The sequence below is a fragment of the Mustela nivalis genome, assembly GCF_964662115.1.
Source record: "Mustela nivalis genome assembly, chromosome: X".
Lineage (NCBI taxonomy): Eukaryota > Metazoa > Chordata > Mammalia > Carnivora > Mustelidae > Mustela > Mustela nivalis.
This window is the reverse complement of record NC_139040.1, coordinates 80288064-80309539: the sequence shown is the minus strand read 5'-3', so window position 1 is coordinate 80309539 and position 21476 is coordinate 80288064. Positions and strand designations below refer to the sequence as shown.

Here is a 21476-nt window from a genome sequence, read left to right as displayed (position 1 = left end):
AGCCTGCTTCCTCCTCTCTCTCTCTGCCTGCCTCTCTGCCTACTTGTGATCTCTCTCTGTCAAATAAAAAAAATAAAATAAAATCTTTAAAAAGAGAGAGAGAGAGGGACCTTGTAGAGCCTTAATCTGGGCATACATATCCTTTATTAGTCCTGTGATATTTTTGTGATAGTCTGGGATGTACACACAACATTCTGTCTTGATAATTGCACATGTGCCACCCTGGGCTGCTGTCAGGACATCTAAGGCCATCCTTAGTATAGCGATAAGGAGGGTTTTGTAACTTAGGCCCATATTTGATTGGGGAGTTATGGCTTGATATCAATCCCCTTTCCTTCCAAATAGCTCCATGGGCATGTAGTACCAGGAAAGCATATTTGGAGTCAGTATAAATGTTAATTCTTAGGCTTTGGCAATTGCAAAGGGCTAGTGAGCACTATGGCACACCTAGCTTATCTTATTTTTTCTATGAAAACTATTGACATCAGAAAATCAACTGTCATTCGTATTTTTAACAGGGGCATCTTAAATCTGGCCAAATAGAGTAAGCAAGATCAATAACCTTTTTTGCTCTATAGAGAAAGGAGTACAGGTCAGGTTCAGGCATACAGGTAACTAGGTTTAAAGTTTGACAAGTTTTACGTATTATTTCTGGCATATCTGTAAGTATAGTCCAATATTTAATTAGTTGGCCTACATCATCCATTGGTGGCCTTTGGCTTCTAAGACAAATCTGGACCTGATGTGACATCATTACAGTCAAGGACTGTCCCATAGTGAGCTTTGAGGCTCTTTTTATGAGGAGGGCTGTTCTAAGTTTCGCTAAAGCATCTGTTTGCAATTGCACCTCAACAGAGGTGGCCTCTAGGATAAATATGACTAAGGGATAAAACCAATAAGACCTTTGAGTGGTCCAGCCTTAACAATATCCTGATTACAGAGGATCACTGGCAAGTGAGAAAACTTGTCAAGAGATAAGGGGAGTCTGCCATGCATCATCCAATCCACTCATAAAGAAAGTGGGGTCATCCATTATCTCCACAAGTCCATAGTTAATCCTATGGAGTGTGGTATGGTGGCTTTTAGGCAATTTCATTATCCCAGCCACACATAAGGTATTAGTTAAGTTATATAATTGTTGGGGAATCAATCCCATTTTTTCCAGTTGTTTAATCATGTGCTGTGGGGTCTGCTAATATCCCCACAAAATAATAAGATCGACTAAAGAAGCTATTGTGCAACTTCTCTGAAGTTTACCTCAAATTGTTTAGCTTAGGTAAACAAACATTTAAAGACAATCAAATCTAGAATTTAACATCCATAAAGGTGTGTTACTAAAACAATTTTTCTCTCTAAAATAACCCTCATTTCCAGAGATAGCCAAATCAGGACTAATTCACTTGTGAAACAAGTCCAATTTTAACAAACTTGGCCTAATTATTTACATAAGCTCAGCAAGAACAGTGACTGTGATCAATAGATCTTTTAGAATCTGCTTTGCTGGAACTTTGTATAAGGAATCTCTAGGTTGAACTTTTAGTAGCCTCTCCGGGCCAGAAGCCAAGCCCTGTACTTGCCATCAGGCATGCCTGCAATGCCTTTGGGCGAATTCCTCTTCCCGAGACTGCACCTACCAAGGAGTGACATTCTTTACTCACCTGGTGGGGCTGCTGGGAACTCTGTAAGCAAGGTATCAGGCCAACAGTCCCAAGGGGCTTTATGGCTCCAGGTTTTATAAAGTCAACCTTAGTTCCTTAAAGCTGTCTGGTCATATCTGAGTCTTTTCAAATATGACATCCCAGTCAAAGCCTTGGTAAAATAACCCGTGTTTCCAATTCTTTCCTGTTACAAGGAGAACAGATTCTTATTGAACTTATGCAAATGACTGATTGCCATGGAAGAAAGAATACTTACTAAGACCTTTTGGTTTCAGAGGGTTCAAATAGAGAGAAAAGGTGAATGCTTTGAGCACTTTTACAAATGAGCACTTTTACATCTCTATAAGTTACAGATAACTAGGAGGAAGTATCCCTAGTCTGGAAGAGCAAACATTAGAGAGAACCAGCAATGTTTAAAGTAAGACAAGACATTAAGAGACATAACACTATAATCTTTTAGTTCATTTAGTCCCATATTACTAATTCTGGTGAATGCGGCTTTAGTCAGTTTTGGAAATTTTTACCCATTTCAGTTTTAGGATTTTCAAGTATATCAAATATCTGTATTTGTCCTGAAAGTCCTTTATAGGAATCTCCTTGAAGATAAAACTCATTTTACAAGAGAATTAAAACAATTATAAATGACAAAAACTCAGAATGGATATGGTTAGAGCTAAAGAGACACGGGAGTTTACAATTTAGCTGCAAGGAAATCAGGTTACAATTTCTGTGACATATAACATTCCCATAATTACAATATCAAGCGATGATCTCTCAAAACATTAAAACTTTAGGAAGTGCATAGAATCTCTAGAATGGTTATAGCATTTTTCCAAATGTAACCCAAGGTTTATCATTGGTTTAAATCTTGTCAACAATGGCTAAAACCTTAGAAAGTTTAAAAACACATGCCTAAATATAATCAGGGATGTTAAACACCTGATAAAACAAAACATAGGAACTGAATTTTTCAGGCAGGCAAAGAGAAAACCATTTACACTTTTTAACAGATCAATTAGCTAAGAAAACTTTGCCCCTTTTAAACAGAAAGAAAACCAGCTTTTTATACCAGTGTCTTTCCCTTTTTTTTTATTTTACTTCTAAGTGTGCAGTCTTAAGATAGGAGTTTTCTGGGTTTCCCTCCTATCATGAATGATGTCGCAGACAAGGGAGGGATCTTTCCCCTGCTGTCCTGTTTGCATCCCTCACGGGAATTTAGGAGCGTCTTAGCTAAGGCCTGTCCGTATAAACCCTGGAACAGGCTACTCCGTGGAGTAGATGACTGTTATGCCATATGACGCCCCGCGAGACTCAAGGTGCAGCCCACTCAGACTCCGAAGTGGTGGAGCCATACAGACACATTCACACAGTCAGGCACTCTTCAGATTCAAACAGGTTGGATATCCTCCCCTTCGGGGCATCTCTGGCTAATGGGAGGTGATCAGTCTCCCCTTTCACTCTTTACAGATTAGAGTGAGTTTCTATGGTTACAGGCAATGGAGGATGGTAACAGGGTGTTTTCGCAGTCTCTCAAGGTTGGGCTGTTTCCTTAATCTCTCAAGGCCAAATGGCCCTTATACTTGGAAGTATAATCTATGTGGAGGCAGGTCAGGAGAGTGCTAAATTACCTTGGAGGCTGTTTTTCTTTCTTTTTTAGTCTGTCCTGACCATATCTAAAATTTTCTTTGTGAAGATTTCCGTTCACAAACCTTCTACAACTTTCCTTTGCATTCAGGTTTTGTCCCAAGCCATTTCCTTCCAAACAACCATCTCATTTAGGACAAAATTACCTTCCTTAAATCTTTCTTACATACCTCCTAATTACCTACATACAGAGTTTCCTTTTATTTCCATCAGTCTTAGTTACACTAAGCAGAACTTTGTATTCTTAGAAACATCTTTAGTTATTAACCAATTGTGAACTGCTACAACAGAATTCTTCAGGTGGCAAATTTATGAATCAGTTAAGTGTAGAACACGTTTACCAACAGATTTAAATACTCTTAGTTTCTTTGCAGTAAGAAGTCAAAAGCACAAACCTACATCCAATAATTAACGACTTAGCATTTTATCCTGTTTGGTTAAGACCTAGATGTCCGCAATTTAATTCCATTTGTCATCCAAGCAAAACTTAAACTTTCAGGTTACCAAAGACTTTGAAAGCTACTTAAGCAATTACCCATTAGAACTTTGAGATAGACAATTAACCATCAGTTTAGTCATTTCTTTGCTAACAAATTTTAATAAGTAACACAAGCTTATCTGACCTTCAGTAAACTGATAGAATAAAAGTTTCACATTTACTGCTGTAACTTCAAAGACACGTCTTATCTTAATTAAACCAACAAACTTAACTTAGTTCCAATACTGATTTACATTCCACCTGGACCCACTCCACTTTGAATGTAAGATCTGGAGTGGGGGTGTTCTTCTTGCTCCTTGACAGTGAAGAGAGAAGGAGCTGTGGTGCATGATCTAGAGGCCAGTCATGCAGGCTGCACACACGTTGGTACAGAAACACCTAAGGGGGAAACAGAAGAAACAAAGCGCCGCCAGGAGGCAGAGAAAGGATTCCCAGTTTTGGAGCTCCTAAGCCCCAACAGAGGAGCAGACGCCATGCTTTCCCACCAGCAAGGGGGGAGGGGTTAGGCAGTCCAAGTCAGGCCAGAGAACACAGGGAAACTTCCCCGAAACAAAGAGAGTTTCGGCAGCTGCTTGGGAATATTCCTTATGGTCTCTGTCTCGAGTTAGACTAACCCCAGTTGGCTCCAGTTAACCTTAATCAAGGGAAACACAAAGGGCGACGAGAAAAGCACACAAGACACACAAGACAATTAACAAAAAGGTCGCTGCGCGGTTTCGGTATACTACCGAAAGCAAGGTTTCCACCGGCCCAGAGGAGCCTCGAGATCTCCCTGCGGTGGACAAATTGCGTCCAGGGCCGAGGGGTTCCTCTGGAACGGACAAACGGATATAACCCTCGGACAAATGAGGGGCCCCGAAAAATCGGGCCCCTCGACACCCTGGAGCGTCCTCCAGGGTCGGCAGGGGAGAAGTCCGAGCTCGTCAGCTCCTTCTCAAGCTGCCTACAAATACAATCCAACAACGCGCGCTGTTGTACAAACACTATACCGCTACCTGCAGTATAGGTCAAACAGAGGCCTCACAAGACTAGAGAAAAACAAGAACACGAGACTGGATACAAATGAGAACATGAGACAGGAGACAAGAATGCTGGCCAGCTTACCTCCCGGTGGGAGTCAGTTGGATCCGTGGGCAGGAGTCCGATGATCTCGGTGGGACCTCCAAATGAAAGACCCGCGGATCCCCTTACCCAAGAATCCAACACTGCCACTGGATGCAATCAGCAAGAGGTTCTTGTGGTATTGTTACGCAGGCGCCCGCGGGTGGTCAGCAGCTCCTGCTAGCTGAGCACACCCGGCTGGGGTGGTGCCGGGTTTTTATAGACAGGTACAAACAAGTTTTGGGTGGGGCACAACTGATTGGTTGACAGTTAGAACTTTTGAAAAAGGCATACTTGGTGTTAGTGGATTGGCCCTGGAAGACCCCCCTCGCGTGAAGAGAAAGGTGGGAAGGGGAAACAAAGAGGGGAAGTTTGACCTTATTACTCAGCAGAAAGACATCCTGTCTATGTGACCATGCAGCCCCCTTGCCCTTGTCTATGTGACCATGCCCCGGCTATTAGGAGAGGGTATCTTGTTCAAACAGGAGTCAAGTGTCATGCCCTAAAAGCCAAGCGGGTTACAGAAAGGCAAAAGAGCAGTTACATTGAATTCAACCCTGGGGGAAGGGTCTTTTCATTGCAAGGGGAGGAGGGGTACTTTTACACAACAAAAGAGCAGTCAATTAGTTAACGACGGGGGTGGGGGGGTCTTTCAAGAACGGCAAATGACAATGATTTAGTCAGTCATGACTATGTCATGAAGCCTCCACAGAAAACCTGAAAGGACTGGGTTCAGAAAGCTTTTAGTGTGTTAAATGTATGAAAAGGCAGGAAGAGTGGCAGTCTTACAGAAGGTAATAGAAGCTCTGTGCCCATTCTCCATACCTTGCCCTGTGCACTTCTTTATCTATATATTGATTTAAATCTTCTATTATATCTTTTAATAAGCTGGCAAACATAAAGTAAGTATTTTTCTGAGTTTTGTGAGTCCCTGTAGCAAATTAAAAGAACGTAAGAAGTAGGCCACTGGGACCTCCAACCTGTAGTTGCTCAGTCACAAGCACAGGTAATAACCTGGGGCCTACAGTGAGACTGGCATCTGAGGTGGGGTTGGAGATAGTCTTGGAGGACTGATCCATTAACTGATGAAATCTTACACTATGTTCAGGTAGATAGTGTCAGAATTTAGTTGAATTCTTGGAGATCCTGCTGTTGTCTGAAAATTATTTGGCATTGTTGGTATGATGTCCTAAAGCCCAAAAAGATATAGCTACCTCAAAATAAGAATACGGTTGACAGCTTATATATAATAAGTGAGTATTTCAGGGATTTAAAATATACCCAATAAATAATGTAAGGAAATAAGGAAAGATTTTGAAATAAAAACAAGAATAAGAACCTAGTGGTACTAATAGATTAAATATATGTAATCTAGTTGAATTAAGAATACAATGGATAGAATATGTAATGGATTCAATAGAGATAAGAGGTCACTTAAGGATATAGTCATCTGGATACCAGCAAAGCATTAAAATTATCAATATAAAAGAGGTGTAAGATGTAGGTGATGTGTGTGGAACAAAAGCTAGAGAAGAAATTAGATTTCCTTACTACTCATAGCCTGTTGACAAGTCCTTGAAGCTCCTCTGGGGACTCAGCTGCTTCCATGTGGACACATCCACTCAGGGCAAAAAGCATTCTTAGTCCACCCCCCAGGATACTGAAAATCTACTTTCACATGTAAAAATTACTTTGGAAACTTTTTTATCTCTACTCCCCACCCCTGCCCTCAAGATATACATTGGCAATCATCTCCCAAGCATATACCCACTGATATACATCAGAAGAGTCTCTTCCCTGAGTTTTTACTAAATAGTAAGAAATGACCTTTCCCTAACAATAGCTAGCCCCCTCAAGGTCCTGGAAACCTTGTTTACAAAATACCTTGGAGGCTTGTGCTATCCCTAACCTCCTCCCAAATTGAAAGTATATAATCAGCCACTCTTCATGACCCTCTCTCTCTACTCCAAATAAATAAATAAATATTTTTAAATAAAATAAAATAAATGACTTTTTTTAAATGAAAGAAGAAAAAGGAAAGAAATATTTGAATATTAATGTAATGTACATCTATTTCTCAAGCATAAAATAGTCAAGACACTGGATTAAAACTTACATACAAGAAAAGAAAGAAAATATTCATAACTATAGTTGACTCTATGAATCCCAAACTAGGGCATACATACCAAAGACACACAAAAAAAATCACAAGTGTTAGAGAGAAAAAAAATAATTCATTAATAAAGAAACAAGAATCAGACTGACAGAAATTTTTTAAATAACATCAGATATAAAAAAAGAATGAAGTAATAGCTTTATTATCTTGAAAAAAAATCGCAAATGGAAACATTTAGATCCTTATAAAATGTCATTGGCATAGGAAGGCATAATAAAAAAAATATTTTCAGGAATACAGACCACAGATAATTTGCCTTAATTTGTGTAGGCAGCACTTAAATACTAATATTATTTTAACAGTTAAAATATACTCTATGACCTTTGAGGTTGGGGAAACGAGGATGACCAAGTCATCTTGAAATAATTCAGTTTTATGAAAAAAGTAAAAAGATCAAAAAAAAAGACTTGTAGAAAAGAGAGATAAAACATATGCATAATAAAAATAAATAAATAAATAAACAGCTGGAGTGCCTGGGTGACTTAGTCGGTTCAAGTGTCTGCCTTCAGCTCAGGTGATGATCCCAGGGTTCTGGTATTGAGCCCTGCATCAGGCTCCCTGCTCAGTGGAGAGTCTGCTTCTCCCTCCCATTGAGAAAAAAAATTTGACTTATTTATTTGAGAGAGATAATCTTTAAATTTTACTTATTTATTTGAGAGAGAGTGAGAAAAGAAAAACATGCACACAGCAGAGGGAATAACAGAGGGAGAGGGAGAAGCACGCCACTGAGCAGGGAACCCCCTGCGGGGCTCTATCCCAGGACCCGGGTATTATGACCTGAGCTATAGGTAGACACTTAACTCAGGTACCCCAATAAATACAATCTTTTAAAAAAAATAAATAATAACAAAAATAAATAATATTTCAGGTAGTATGATTTTTTTACTGTAAGACTTGGTATAAAAACAGGATGACATACTTGTCTAATTATAGCAAAAGACTTTGATAAGTTTAGATGCAGTAGTACATAAAAAATTTAACTTCTTTCATTAACTGATAATTTAATTAGATTAAATTAAGAGACATCAAAATTTAGAGAATCTAATAGTCCTGATCTATTAATAAATGTAGCCATCCTGACCCCAAAACAAGAGTCTTCAGTAAGTATATAAGCATAAGTTGAACATTTACACAAACAGGCCATTATTTAGGCCAGAAGTATATGCCAATAAATTCCTAGAGTTAAATATCAGGCTATATTTTCCAAGAATAAGGCAATAAAATTAGAAAACAATGACCAAAATATTAAATTCATATAATTGGAAGTTAACTTCATACCTAAAAAGAAATAATACAGCTAAATCAGAAATGTTTAGAATTACACTACTTTGGTAATATCAACTCTCAAAATGAGTAACGGACAGGTGGGGCTAGCAAGAGACTCGTGGGAGGATTAAATCATGGGCCCCTGTATCTCAGGTGCAGTAGAAGCAGTGGATTTGGAATTTCAGTTTTTCCACAACGTTCCACCACAAGCTGGTTAGAACTGTGCAAAAGCAGGAAGGGAAGCCCCAGTAAAGTGGACTGGGGATGCCAGAAGGGGAGGCTGGAAGGGGGCGCCTGGTGCTCAGTGCCCATTACAGACCCCACATTGCAATCCCCCACAGGAGAGACTCACCAATTTTAGGCCCCACAGGGGAAGCTGGAGGTTCATCTCCTGACTTTTTGTAGGAGCTTTGCAGCTCAGCTGGTGAGAATTCTCCATCACCCTGCCTTTCTCCAAGGGACTTTCCTTCAAGCACCCTTCCCAACTTCTTCCTCCTCCATGAAATAATGTTCCTCTCCTTTGTTTCTCGCACTTGCCTGTGATGGGACCTTAGCTTGCTCAGCCCAGACTGCCATTCTCTGCTCTTCCCAATTAAACCCATGCTGCTGGTCAAATAACTGGCAGATTGAGTTTAAGGCCAATCGAACTAATAAATTCAAGAACTTGCAAGGAACAAAATCAATATGCACAAATTAGTGGCACTCCTAGGTGCTCGGAAGGAACCATCAGAAAGAGACTGCTGAGAAAGATCTCATTTACACCTGCATTCAAGATAGCAAGATACCCGGGAGGCCCCTGAACCAAGAAAGTGACAGCCCTGCAACAATGACGACAGACAGGGAGGGGTACACACGGAGATGGGGAGGCACTGTGCTCAGGGAAGTACCCACACTGGGAAAATACCTACTCTCCCCAAAACCGGCTACAGAGTCCTCACTCTGGCTCCCGAATTTCCGGACTCGGCGCAAGCCTGGAGTGGGTGTGGACACGGGAAGGACCCCGCAGGGCTGAGGTGGGGAGAACACAAGCACCTAAGAAGGCAGACGCTCCCTGACTGCAGACCATCTGAGGAGCCCAAGGAACCTAATCCGCGAGCACACAAACACAGACAAGGACCAAGGATCACCCGAGCCCAGAAAGTCGGGACCCCCCAGCCCCAGCACAGCACAGCAGGAGGCCACGTCTCCTCTCACAAAATGAAGGTAGACCCAGTGTCTACACAGGGCGCCCTTTCTCTGTGGGGTCCTGAGACCACGAACCCCTTGACAGTCCACTAAGGGACTTCTCCTCACCTCCTCCAGCGTCTGGTCCTTAGGAGGTTGGACTGCTGGCAGTGTGGGCGCGTCCTCCACAACGGGTCCGGTCAGTGTGGATGCAGAGCCACACCCTCCTCAGCTTGTCCTGTCAGGGTGGGAGGCGCCCCACATTCTCAAGAAGTCTCCACAGTGGGTCCTGAAAAGGCAGGGCTGAGGTCCCAGCTGTGGCTGTGCAGCCTGGGCTCAGGGCGGGAGCTGGGGTCTGGCGCCCTCTGCAGGCGGTGGAAGGCAGTGCAGGACTGTGGGAGCTCACCCTTCAGTGGTAGGTCCTGCTCCCTCCTGGGGTCCAGCTGACGCCATTTCATTCCGGAACTTCAAGCTGCATGGAGCCCAATACCCCCCAACTTCCCCCCAAATAGCTAAGGAACAATGAATTGGAAACAATGTGGAATTACAACAGTCCTTGACCCAAACAGTGTCACTGAACATGGCCCTGATGCAGACCCACACTCTGACCTCAACTTGGTCTCAAGCCTGGACCCTACCCTAATCCAAGACCCTAACCCTAGCCCCCAACCGAAACAATGTTCACAAGAATCAAAAGGTAGAAACTGCAAATATCCATCAATGGCAAGTGCATAAGCAAAGTGTGGTGAAGCGTTTGAATTTGGGTTCAGGTTCAGGTTTTAGTCAGAGTTCTAGATCAGGCTTTGGGTTTAGTGTTACGGTGAGGATTTAGAGTGAAGGACAAGGGAACAGAGTTGTAGTTTAGGGATTTAAATTTATGATTTAGGCTTTAAGACTCAGGGCTTATGGGATAAAGTTCAAGGTCAAATTTGGGGTTTGACTTCATGCTGAGATTTGGGTTCAGGTTTCATGACTTGGAGGTCTGGTTTAGGGTTTGGGTTCGTGGTTCAGGGCTTGGATCCAGGGCTCAGGTACAGGCTTTGGGTTCCATTCCAGGTTTGGAATTCAAAGTTCTAGTTTGGGCTTTAAGGTCAGCTTAGGTTTCAGCATTGGTAGGGTTTAAGGTTAGGTTTAGGGATGACACATTTTCTTCACTTGTCATCATGGACAAAATAATTCTATCTGAAGTTTCTAAGTCAGAAATGTATTTCATCTGGGGGCGCCTGGGTGGCTCAGTTTGTTAAGCCTCTGCCTTGGGATCAGGTCATGATCTCAGGGTCCTGAGATCGAGCCCTTCATCAGGCTCTCTGCTTGGCGGGGAGCCTGCTTCCCCATCTTTCTCTCTGCCTGCCTCTCTGCCTACTTGTGATCTCTGTCTGTCAAATAAATAGAATTAGTAAAAGCTATTATATGATCTTTTACAAACCAGTTCCTATCTTTGCATTCTCATGTGCCAAGACAGACAGGGATTATTTAAAACCCTGAAGAGAGTGCTCTTGCTTTTAAATTGCCTGTAACCTTCATGTAATAGATTTATGATTGATGATAGATTTAGTTAAAATATAACTATTTAAAATATTTACTCTCAGTAAACGATTTCAACCTATGCTCATTTAAGTAACTTGGTGCATAATCCCTTTTCTATTAAACCATAGTGCAAGGACCAATGCCGCGTTTCCGAGAGAACCCCAAGCTATTTTTCTGGAATGGCCATATGCATATATATCAGGCATCCTGTTTTCACTCCCTTTGTGGAGCACCTACCCTGGAGGTCATGTAATAACCAATGACCAAAAAAACAAACCAAAAACCCAAACATCCAGGTCGAAGTGCCATCCCTGCCTGGAGTCCAGGAGACTGCTCACACAGATCCCAGGCAGGCATCTCAGCCCAGGCCTGTGCTGGGGAAGCTGGTTCCTGGCTTTGGGCGCAATCTGGAAGCCAGCAAACTGACCCAAGAGTGCAGCTGGCGTTTAGGACTGATGATCTTTTCGCAGCCAGGCTGCCCTTGGACACCCGCTCAGGGAGCCAGGCTAGGAGTCTGCCCAGCGCAGGCGCTGGCAATGGGGCAGCATGCTAGGGCATAGCCCTGCACCCCAGCCAGGGCTCAGGCCCCTGGAGTGAGGGGGCAGGGCCGGCGCAGAGAAGGGTCTTTGCTAATTTCCAAAGCTGGAAGTGAGCTCTCAGAGGACTCAGGAGGGAGGGGGGTGGGGGCGGGGCGGGGGCGGCCTGGAGAAGGGGCTTTGCTAATTGCCCAGGCGGGAAAGAGGGGCGCACAGCGCCAGGGTGCTGTGCTTCAGCCCTTTCGGGACTGCAGGACCCACCATACTCGCTGCCCCTGCGCTCCCACGCTCCAGCTTAGCCCCAGAGCCGCGGTGTCCCGTTCTCATTCCTGCCGCCTGCTGCCCCTCCCTGCCCCATGGCTTCTCTGGAGGACCCTCTGCTCACAGGTAAAGTGACACCTCAACGCGCCCTCACCTGAAGCAGAAAACGCAGGACAGGAGTGGGGGGGGGTGGAGTGGTCCGGGCCCAGGCTCCCGCCAACCCCAGGGCACCAGGACCACCCCGGACACCGCGCCACACCCCCTGCGCAGGGAGTCCGGGAGGACAGCGCCACAGGAGGTACTCCCCCCCCCCAGCGGGCAGGCTAGCCCACATAGCTCAGCACCCCCATGCGCCTGTCAGAGCCTCCTGCCATTCCCAGGGCACCCAGAACCCAGAGAGTGAGGCCTTGGGTGCTTTCTAGTGACAGATTCAAGGCAATTCTTCGACTTTGGAACTTCAGAGTTAACATAGTTTTCATTTGTGATTATTATTTTTGTGTGGACCATAGCTTTTCTTTTGACCTATGGTTGTTTTCACTCCCGGTTCTGAAGAAGCCCCTAAATCCTAACCCTGTTGAGGACTCCGAAAGCTCTCAGAGCAGCAGTGCTGGTGGACAGTGTGGACACATGGTTTGGTTTCTCCTCTGGCCTGCTTCTGTGGCAGCCCCGCTCTGTCCTCCTCAGACTTCAGAGCAATATCTGAACAAGTGGAGAAGCGACCAGGGGGTCAGGAAGGTGGCCACCGAAGAGTGACTTCTCTGGAGGGTGGCTGAGCTAGCAAGTGAGCATGTTAGTCCAGCTCTGCCTGCATTCAGTATGGAGCTGAACAGGGGCCAGGGAAGGGGAGGAGGAGTAGAGAGCAGGGACTAAGGGACCAAAGAGGAGATTCAGATGAAGGGAAGTAATGGGGAGGAAAGAGAAGAAACTCTAGAAGACAGGCATGTAGAAAGGAAAAGGGATGAAGTGGGCATTGGGAAAGGGCACCACCAGGGAAGGAGAGAGGGGAAGGAAAGAGGGAGGAAAGAGGAAAGGGGAAAGGGAGAAGGGAGGAGTCAGCATGCCAGGGCTCCCCCTGCATCTGAAGAAGAGGTGGCTGGTCCAGCTTGTCAAACAGGGTGCTCACTCTTTGGCCCTAGTTTCTGCTCCCAGTGCTACTGGGCTTTTCAAGGAAGGCAGGCTGTCCCTTGGGACCTACTGGAGCCCACTGGAGCCCACAGGAGGGTGGGAGAAATAAGATAACACAGGGTCCTGTCCTGAGCTGCTCCCAGCCACCAGCCTCACCACATGGTGCAAGAGGGACCCCAGAACAAAGGAAGGATACAGGCCAGCATGTCTGCTGGTGGCCCTGGGCACTGAGCTCATCGCAGTGAAACACACCGCCTCCTCAAACCACGCTTTCAAAGCCTCCTTCTTCGTTTCTGGTTTTCATGTCTGTAGGAACATGAGCCAGATCTAACTCATCTCCGACAGACAATTCTGACTCACCCCGTGTCAGATTTTTATGAGTGGCTGTAATACAGTAAGATAGCAATGCTCCAACAAACGGACTGTTTCCTCCCACTTGACCTCAACAGTCTTATACATTTTCTTAGCGAAAATATCTTGTCTCCTTCCATTAAGCTCATAACGTGGTCTAATAGTATACACGCGCCTTCGTTAGATGCGAAGCGATACAGAGGTCCTTTTTTTTTTTTTTAATTTTACAAGGTAAAGTCAGTGAACACATCCAACTTGACGAATACGTCTCTAAAATGTCAATCCAGGCAAAGCTTTTTCTGCCTACAGTTTGGAGCCTACGTGGTGACATTTTTAAAATGCTTTCAGTCCCTCAGTGAGGCTCTTAGAAGCTAGCCAGGGCTTACTACGTGCCAGGCACTGTGTCAGGTATTGGAGCTAAAGGAAAGGAGAGCTTGGAGGCTGGCTGGGGAGGGACATCCATGACACAACCACAGCTAGAAACGGAGGCCAGTGCTAGAAAAGAGAGAGCAGGCTGCATGGAGAGTGTGTACCATGGGGCTTGTGAGCTCACGAATAAGTGGGAGTAACTGGAGTGGGGAGATGGGGGAGAGAGAGGGTCTATCCATCAATGGGAATCACCTGTGCTTGGAGGCAGGTGCCATGAGAGGTCTCCACAGGAAGAAGGAGGCAGTGTGTTTGAAGGGCAGAGAGATGGGGCAGAACAGGCATCAGTCAGTTGGAGGGGTATGAAGAGACTGATGGGAGGATTATGGGGGCCTTTGGAGGACTGAGAATTTGTTAGAAGATCAGTGCAGATTTCTATGGAGACAAATGCCAGGAACTGATAGGTTTTGAAAGGTCACTCTGGCTGCCTTTTGACAAAGGGTTTGGTAAAAGGCACTTGCAGGTGTGAACACACCAGGTGGGAGGTGAGTGCAGGAAATCAGGTGAGGGAGCATGGGAACTTGGTCCGGGGGTATATAAGGGAGAATAGCCTTTAAGGAGTTCCACAAATTGGCACCAGCTGTGGCTTCATTACAGAGCTGGAAGGGGGAGGTGGGTGTGTCCTGGAGGTTACAGAAATTACATGAGAAAGGGAAGTCTTTTTAGATCTCTTTTTCAACTAGAGGAACTCTCACCTTATTGATAGAATTCCAGAGTGGGAACCAATGATATGAGGACATCTTTGAAAAGTCTGAATATGTTCTTCGACATCTTTGCAAGTGACGAGGAGACCTTGGCCTTAGGAGGCCTTGGCCCTCTTTGTAGCCAAAAAGATTTCACCTACAGATTTGGGTTCTCCCTTTTAAAGTCAAGGAGTCAGTCCTTCCAAAGGACACCTCCTATCATTTTACCCTCTCATCATACCTCACGTGCTGGCATCTCCAAGACCCTCTGTTCCAGGTTGAGAGTATCCACTTTGGCCGGGCTGGTCTTGCCAAGAACACCACCACAGGAAATCTAGAGCCTGTAGTGCTATTAATAACATCATCTAAGACTGTGTTTGCTGCCTTCATGGCTTCTTCCCACCATGACTCACTGAAGCTTTTAACACATTGTATCCATTAAGCTATAGTTCCCAAAGCTCATCTTCTCTAGTGCCATTAATTTTTAGGGGACCAGGCAAACCTTAAACTTGTCCCCCCTAATTGGATCCCTGTTCCCCCACAATCTATTTGAAAGCCTTTCACCATGATTCTTGAATGAGATCTGAGACCACTGCTGGTACCTAACACTTCTTGGCACCTTGTCTGCTAGGTTCTTGGAAGAGGAGATGGCTATGGAGGTGAGTGGGGATGGGAGTGGGAGGATTTCTCCCTTCACTTCGCTTTTTGTGTTTTCAAATAATGGGTTTTGAGGGGGCGGGAAAGTTTAACCAGACCATTTATTTTCCATCTCCCATCGATAAAATGTTTACCACTCCCCACTGGAAGAATTTAGATCTTTCCTTTGAATCTCCAGGAAAATCTCCCAAACCTAGACCACCACCATGTGGATTCAGCCATCTTCTGATTCACCTCCAGATTGTCTCCTCCTAACTGCTCAAGCCACAGGTTAAGGGCGAAATGTTCAATGCCCAAGCAATTAAGTGGGGAACACGTTCATCTAAGCAATTGCATGCAGCTCTCTATCTGCATACAGGGGGTCTCTCCCAAGCCTTTCCAACCTCAGCAAAAGAAGACAAAGCCCCAGCAGTCTGGGGTATATATCATTCATTCATTCCTGTGTTCAACACTCATGGCGGATCCCCACCAAGACAGTGGGAGAGCAAGGACTGGAGAAATCCTGGAAGCTGAAGTCTGAGGAGGATTTCAAATTCAAGTCAGAGATGAAAGAAACATCTGGACTTGGTCCTCAGGTACATGCAGTATTCTGAACTGAAGCTAGAACCAGAGCCCATTCTAATGAAAGGCCTCTACAGGTGGGCTCTCACAGGTGGGCTCCAACTCAGTTTCGTGTATATTCATTCATGAAATAGCTCTTTGGGTCAACATGCAGAAGAAAACCATTTCAGAAAACTGACAATGAGGAGAGGAAAGGGAAACCAGAAGGCTTGTGAATGGGGAGAGAGGAGGAGCCAGGGCAGAAAGCCAAGAATCCCTCCCTGCCCTCCTTGCTGCCAGGGAGGTCTGAGGGACTAGTTTCCACCTGGGATCCCAAGTCCAGAACAAAAGCAGCGGGGCCATGGCGGGGGAGGGAAGGGGGTCCTCAGCACGGGCGCATGGGGCTGCGGAAAGATGGGGGCTAGCGTGCCTGCTGGCGGGGGGCACCTCGCAAGGCGCTGTCCCCAGCCCGACCCCATGAGGACCCGGGTTTGGCGCAGCGTCCTGGGTGGTCCCGGTGCCCTGGGGTTCGCGGGAGGCTGGGCCTCCACAACCCCCCTCTCCGCCCCCAGGTCGGGTCCGCGCTTTCTGCTCCAGGTGAGGGCGCGGCGCGGTGTCACTTTACCCCTGTGCAGAGGGTGGTCCGGAGAAGCCTTGGGGCGGGGAGGGGCAGCAGGAGCGGGACAGCGGAGCCTCACACGGGAGCGTAAGGGCGGCGAGTCCGGTGGGTTCTGCAGTCCCGACTGGGCCGCAGCACAGCACCGAGGGCTGCCCGCCCCTCCTCCGCCAGCCCCTCCACCTCCTCCCAGACTCTCAGCCACATCCTCTGTGATCTCACTTCCAGCTTAGGCAATTAGCAAAGCGCCTTCTCCCTGCTGCTCTCGACCCGCCCCCGCCCTCCTCCCTGCTGAGTCCTCAGGGAGCTCACTTTTCGCTTTGGCAATTAGCAAAGCCCCTTCTCTGCCCCGCCCCCGCCCACTCCCTCCTGAGGCCCCGCCCTGGCTGGGGCCCGGGGGAAGCCCGGGGGCTGTAAGCTTTGCCAGCGCTGGCGCTGGGCAGCCTCCTAGCCTGGCTCCTTGAGCGGGTGTCCACCCGCGGCCTGGCTGCAAAAAGATCATCAGTCCTGTTAACCCTGGCTGCACTCTCCCGTCAGTTTGCTGGCTTCCTGATTGAGCCCAAAACCAGGAACCATCTTCCCCAGCACAGGCCTGGGCTGAGATGCCTGCCCAGGATATGTTTGAGCAGTCTACTCATCTCCAGGCAGGGATGGCACTTCCACATGGATGTTTGGGGTTTTTTATTGTTTTTTGGTCATTGGTTATTATTACATGACCTCCAGGGTAGGTGCTCCACAAAGGTAGTGAAAACAGGATGCATGATATACCCCTCACCTCCCATGCTGTCTTTCTCTTAAATAATAAGCACTGGTGAACTATCTTAGATTCTGTACCTTCTCTCCAGCCATGAACCTATCACTGTCTTTAACTCTTGAAAACTTCATTAGACAAATTAATGTGGTGAAGGAAGCAATATGAGAAAGCCTATTAATCTGATGAGCATGGAACTGAACAAACCCTATAGATACTTTCCCTTTGATTTCTAGCCTATCAATACCTACAGTGAGTCACATACACTCAAGATTATTGTTTTTATTGTATACTTCATATATTCATTGATTTTGGACTCGTTATCATTTTGTTGAAGTGTTAAACTATGGTAATAAACAAACTTTTAATTAACTTTTCCTCCTATGATACAAATATAACTTGCACTTGAGCTTTAGCTAATTTTATGTTCTAAAATTGCCAAAACAACATGATCAAGGTTTCTAGATTATTTACTGTATTTTCTACTATGTAATATTGTTCTATCTCTTCTGTATAAAGAAAATGAATGCTTGGGGCTCTTGGGTGGCTCAGTGCGTTAAAGCCTCTGCCTTCTGCTCAGGTCATGATCCCAGAGTCCTGGGATAGAGCCCCACATCAGGCTCTCTGCTCAGCAGGGACCCTGCTTCCCTTCCTTTCTCTCTGCCTGCCTCTCTGTCTACTTGTGATCTCTGTCTGTCAAATAAATAAATAAAATCTTTAAAAAAAGAAAATGAATGCTTGATAACTAAATGAATGCTTTACTGAACAAATTAAATATGGCAATAGCATTTTATTTTATCATGCTTCACATATTAAACAATAATATTATATCACTAGTCTACAAATAATCTACTCGCATAGTCATTTGGAAGCTTTTAGCAAAAGAATTCTTCCTCCTGATTGTAGTATAAAAGCCACAGAAATATACAGAAGACTCCTAGGATAGAAAGTTAAATCCAGTTATCCGTGATGCCTTGAGTAGGACCTGACCTATGTATGTCCTGGGATGCACTAGTAACTGTTACATGTGATAGGATTATATTTAATATATACAGTTTCATTTACTTCACAAAGGACATATAAATTTGAGAATAAAATATTTGATGAATCTATAAAGTCTATATCTATTTGTAACTAATGTGGTAGAATTAAGATGTTAATTTGAAAAAAAAATCATTGAACACATACACATATTCAATTGTTTTTATATATATAAACAGCATTATTTATTTATGTAAATAAATGCATTGTCAGTAAAATCCATTTACTTATCAATCATCAGGGTAATTTTAAGTACTAAGAATAAGAAATATGTGAAAAGATAAGTGTTCAAGAGTGCAGTTTGTGGTAATTAATACAATATGATAGGCTCATGAAAAAGATATATTACTTGAACTTAAAAGCTTCTATAATTAAGCGATGACCACTTGAAATTTGTAATTAGTCTTGCTGCAGTTTTTCCTTGCACTAATTGCCCTTCCCCAGAAGTTCATTAAGAATTTCTGTGAATGTCCTTATGTTTAATCTCATTCAGAGATTCCACTGCTGCTCACAAAACAAAGCCAAAAAGAGAGGTAACTCTATGTGGCACTCCATCCACAAGCAATACATTCATAAATAATAAAAAGCTCTCTACTTCATTTGTTACCCATTCAGCTGATAATTTAAATGAGTAACTGAGGCCATTTTATCAGCACTTTTAATAGAATGCGACTCAGAAACTTCACAGTGTTATTTAAGAAGAAATGCTCACGTGTTAAGGTTTTTATTTTTTTAAATCAACAAAATAATTTTCAAATATTAAAAGCAAATGTCTCCTTTTCCTCCAAGTTTCCTTGCTATGTCAAAGTTACAAATAAATACATTAAAAACGTATTTTGAATAGTAGATAAAAACAAAAGTTTTGAAACTGTGGGTTGAGTGTCTGGGTTAACTTGTATAAATATCTGAAATCAATGTATTTAGACTTTATTAGATTTTTTTTTAGACTATTTAAAAATACATGCTGAGATAATGACAACATTATTTTATTCATTTTAATAAATAAATTATTTTATTTAATTATGTTTATATATTTATATATTAAATTAATGATTTAATATTTAATAATCTAAATTTGAAATATTTTAAATTCTAAAAATATTTATTTAATTAAATTGATATATTTAATATAAATATTTAATAAATTATTTAATCATTATTATAATTATGCAATACATTATGTATTGTGTAATAATTGCATTTAAATAAATAAATAAATGTATTATTTACATTATTTTATTTTATTTTATTTTATTTAGTTGACAAAGAGAGGGAGAACGCAAGCAAAGGGAGCTGCAGGCAGAAGGACAGGGAGAATTAGGCTCCCAGCTGAGTAGAAAGTTCAACCTGGGGTTCCATCCCAGGACCTTGGGATCACCACCTGAGTCAAAGGCAGATGCTTAAGTGACTGAGCCATCCAGATGCCCAAGGCTTTGTATTCTTCGCTTCTAAATATTGATGCTCCTTCATCTCTGGAGTTAGTAAATTGATGTTGAGAATTCATATCAAAGTATTGATAGTAGCTGTTAAACAGAAACATGTAATTTAGGGGAAAAAAAGAGCAGAAGGAAGAGAAAGGCCAAAAGTCAAAAGCACATTAATATAAAATTTAATTAGATAAAAAAGCTGATATTCCTGAAGGGGGCTAATAAAAGAGCTGCAAAGAGCTGATAGGATTAGGAAAATTGTCCACTCCTGGTCATTTCATAATTTTAAACTATTCCTTATTAATAAATATACTTTGTTCCAGAAACACAATCACATAAGAACATTTCCACCAAGTTTCCTCTAACAGCATTTACAAATTAGACGTTCAAACAATGCAGTTCATTACATGTTGCATCTGTATCTTAAAGTTTAAACACTTTCTGTGACACATTTTCTAACAATTAAAATTAAAAAAAATATATATATATATACATATATATCTATGTATATATATATATACCTTATCCCTAAATGGAAAATATATATATAGAGAGAGAGAAACCTCATCCCTAAATGAATCCTTTCTTTGTTTATTAGCTTAAATAGGTAAATTAGCAACAACAACAACAACAAACAGCTAATATTATAAAGGTAGGAACAATTTACCTTTTCATTCATTGCTATTTTCTAAAAATTCCTATTTTATTTTTTTCTCAAGTCTGTCATAATAATTTTCTAAATCTCCTGCCTTATTCAATTTTTTTCTTTTAGTGGAAATCTCTATTTCATATTTATTTTCTCTTCCTCCACTCTTTGCTCTAATAATTCAATGTATTATTAGATTTTCTGTTTTTCTCTTTATCCAGATATATCTTTTCTTTCTTTCTTTCTTTTTTAAATAATTTGATTTGCTGGCATTTTACATCAGTACATGCTTTCTTATGGATGTTAGAAATGTCTGTGGAACTACTAGAAGAATAAACTTTTTTACCTTTAAGAAGTTTACAGTCTAGAGTGCCTGGGTGGCTCAGTTGGTTAAGTGTCTTCCTTCAGCTTAGGTCATGATGCCAGGGTACTAGGATCCAGTCCTGCATCAGCTGCCTGCTCAGCAAGGAGTCTGGTTCTTCCTCTCCCTCTGCCCCTCCCTCTCTCTCTCTAATAAATAAATAAAATCTTTAAAAAAAAGACTTACTGAAATCTGAGACTGAATTACTAAATTCAGTCTTAATAGAAGACAGCTAAACAAAGCAATGATCACAACTGGAAAATTTAGCGAGATCATGGTTTAACATTTTTGGTTGACACAGGACCTCTTTCAGTAACAACTTTCCCTAAATATCAATTTCTTTTTAAGGCAAAATATTTTGACAAGAAATCCAGATCCTTCTGATCATTTTCATATCAATTTAAGGTGACATCCTCAGAGTATATAATCAAATATGTAATTATTCTATCTGTTGCCTTGTATATTGCCTGTATCTTTTTCAGACTCAAAGTTCCATTGAGGTAGAGTTTTTTTTTTTAAAGCAGAGATTTTTAAAGTGTTTGATATATACAAGATGCTTAATAAGTGTTTACAAAGCCTATGTATTACAGAAGCCTTAAACAGGCTTTAAAATAATGTACGTGATATTAGTGGTCATATCAAACAATTTTTAGGTTTCAGTCATGTAAATAACTACATTTCTCAGAGACAGAGAAACATACAAATGGTCTGGGTCCAGTAGGATAATGCTAGCATGTGTTGTAAATTCTCTTATATGACCTTATTCTTGCAAGAATTGGTTATGTGGCAGAAAAAAAAGGTATCACTATCTTATACTTTATTATTTAAAGAGATTTATGGAAGTCTTAATTTCTTACACTACCCCTTTGTTTCAGTGGACCCAATTTCCGTGGTAATGGTGAGAGGAAAGTAGGCAATTTAGGCAGCAGCAAAAATCTCCTACAAGGCACTATAAAATAAGGCTTGTTCTAGATCATGGGTCTGTCCAAAGGGGAATGTTAAGGGGGTAGAATGGATGAT

At 42.8% G+C, this 21476-nt stretch overlaps 1 long non-coding RNA gene across 5 annotated transcripts in view; it reads left to right on the top strand.

The window, feature by feature from the left end:
* Nucleotides 1-21476, top strand: part of LOC309856286 — a 1346109-nt gene that overhangs the window by 357235 nt on the left and 967398 nt on the right. For 4 of the 5 annotated variants that reach the window (XR_014307133.1, XR_014307134.1, XR_014307135.1 and 1 more), the window contains exon 1: nucleotides 1149-5541. This is a non-coding gene — a long non-coding RNA (uncharacterized lncRNA). Of the gene's footprint in view, nucleotides 1-1148; nucleotides 5542-21476 lie in introns of those variants that run through there. The other variant, XR_014307132.1, reaches the window with a different exon arrangement.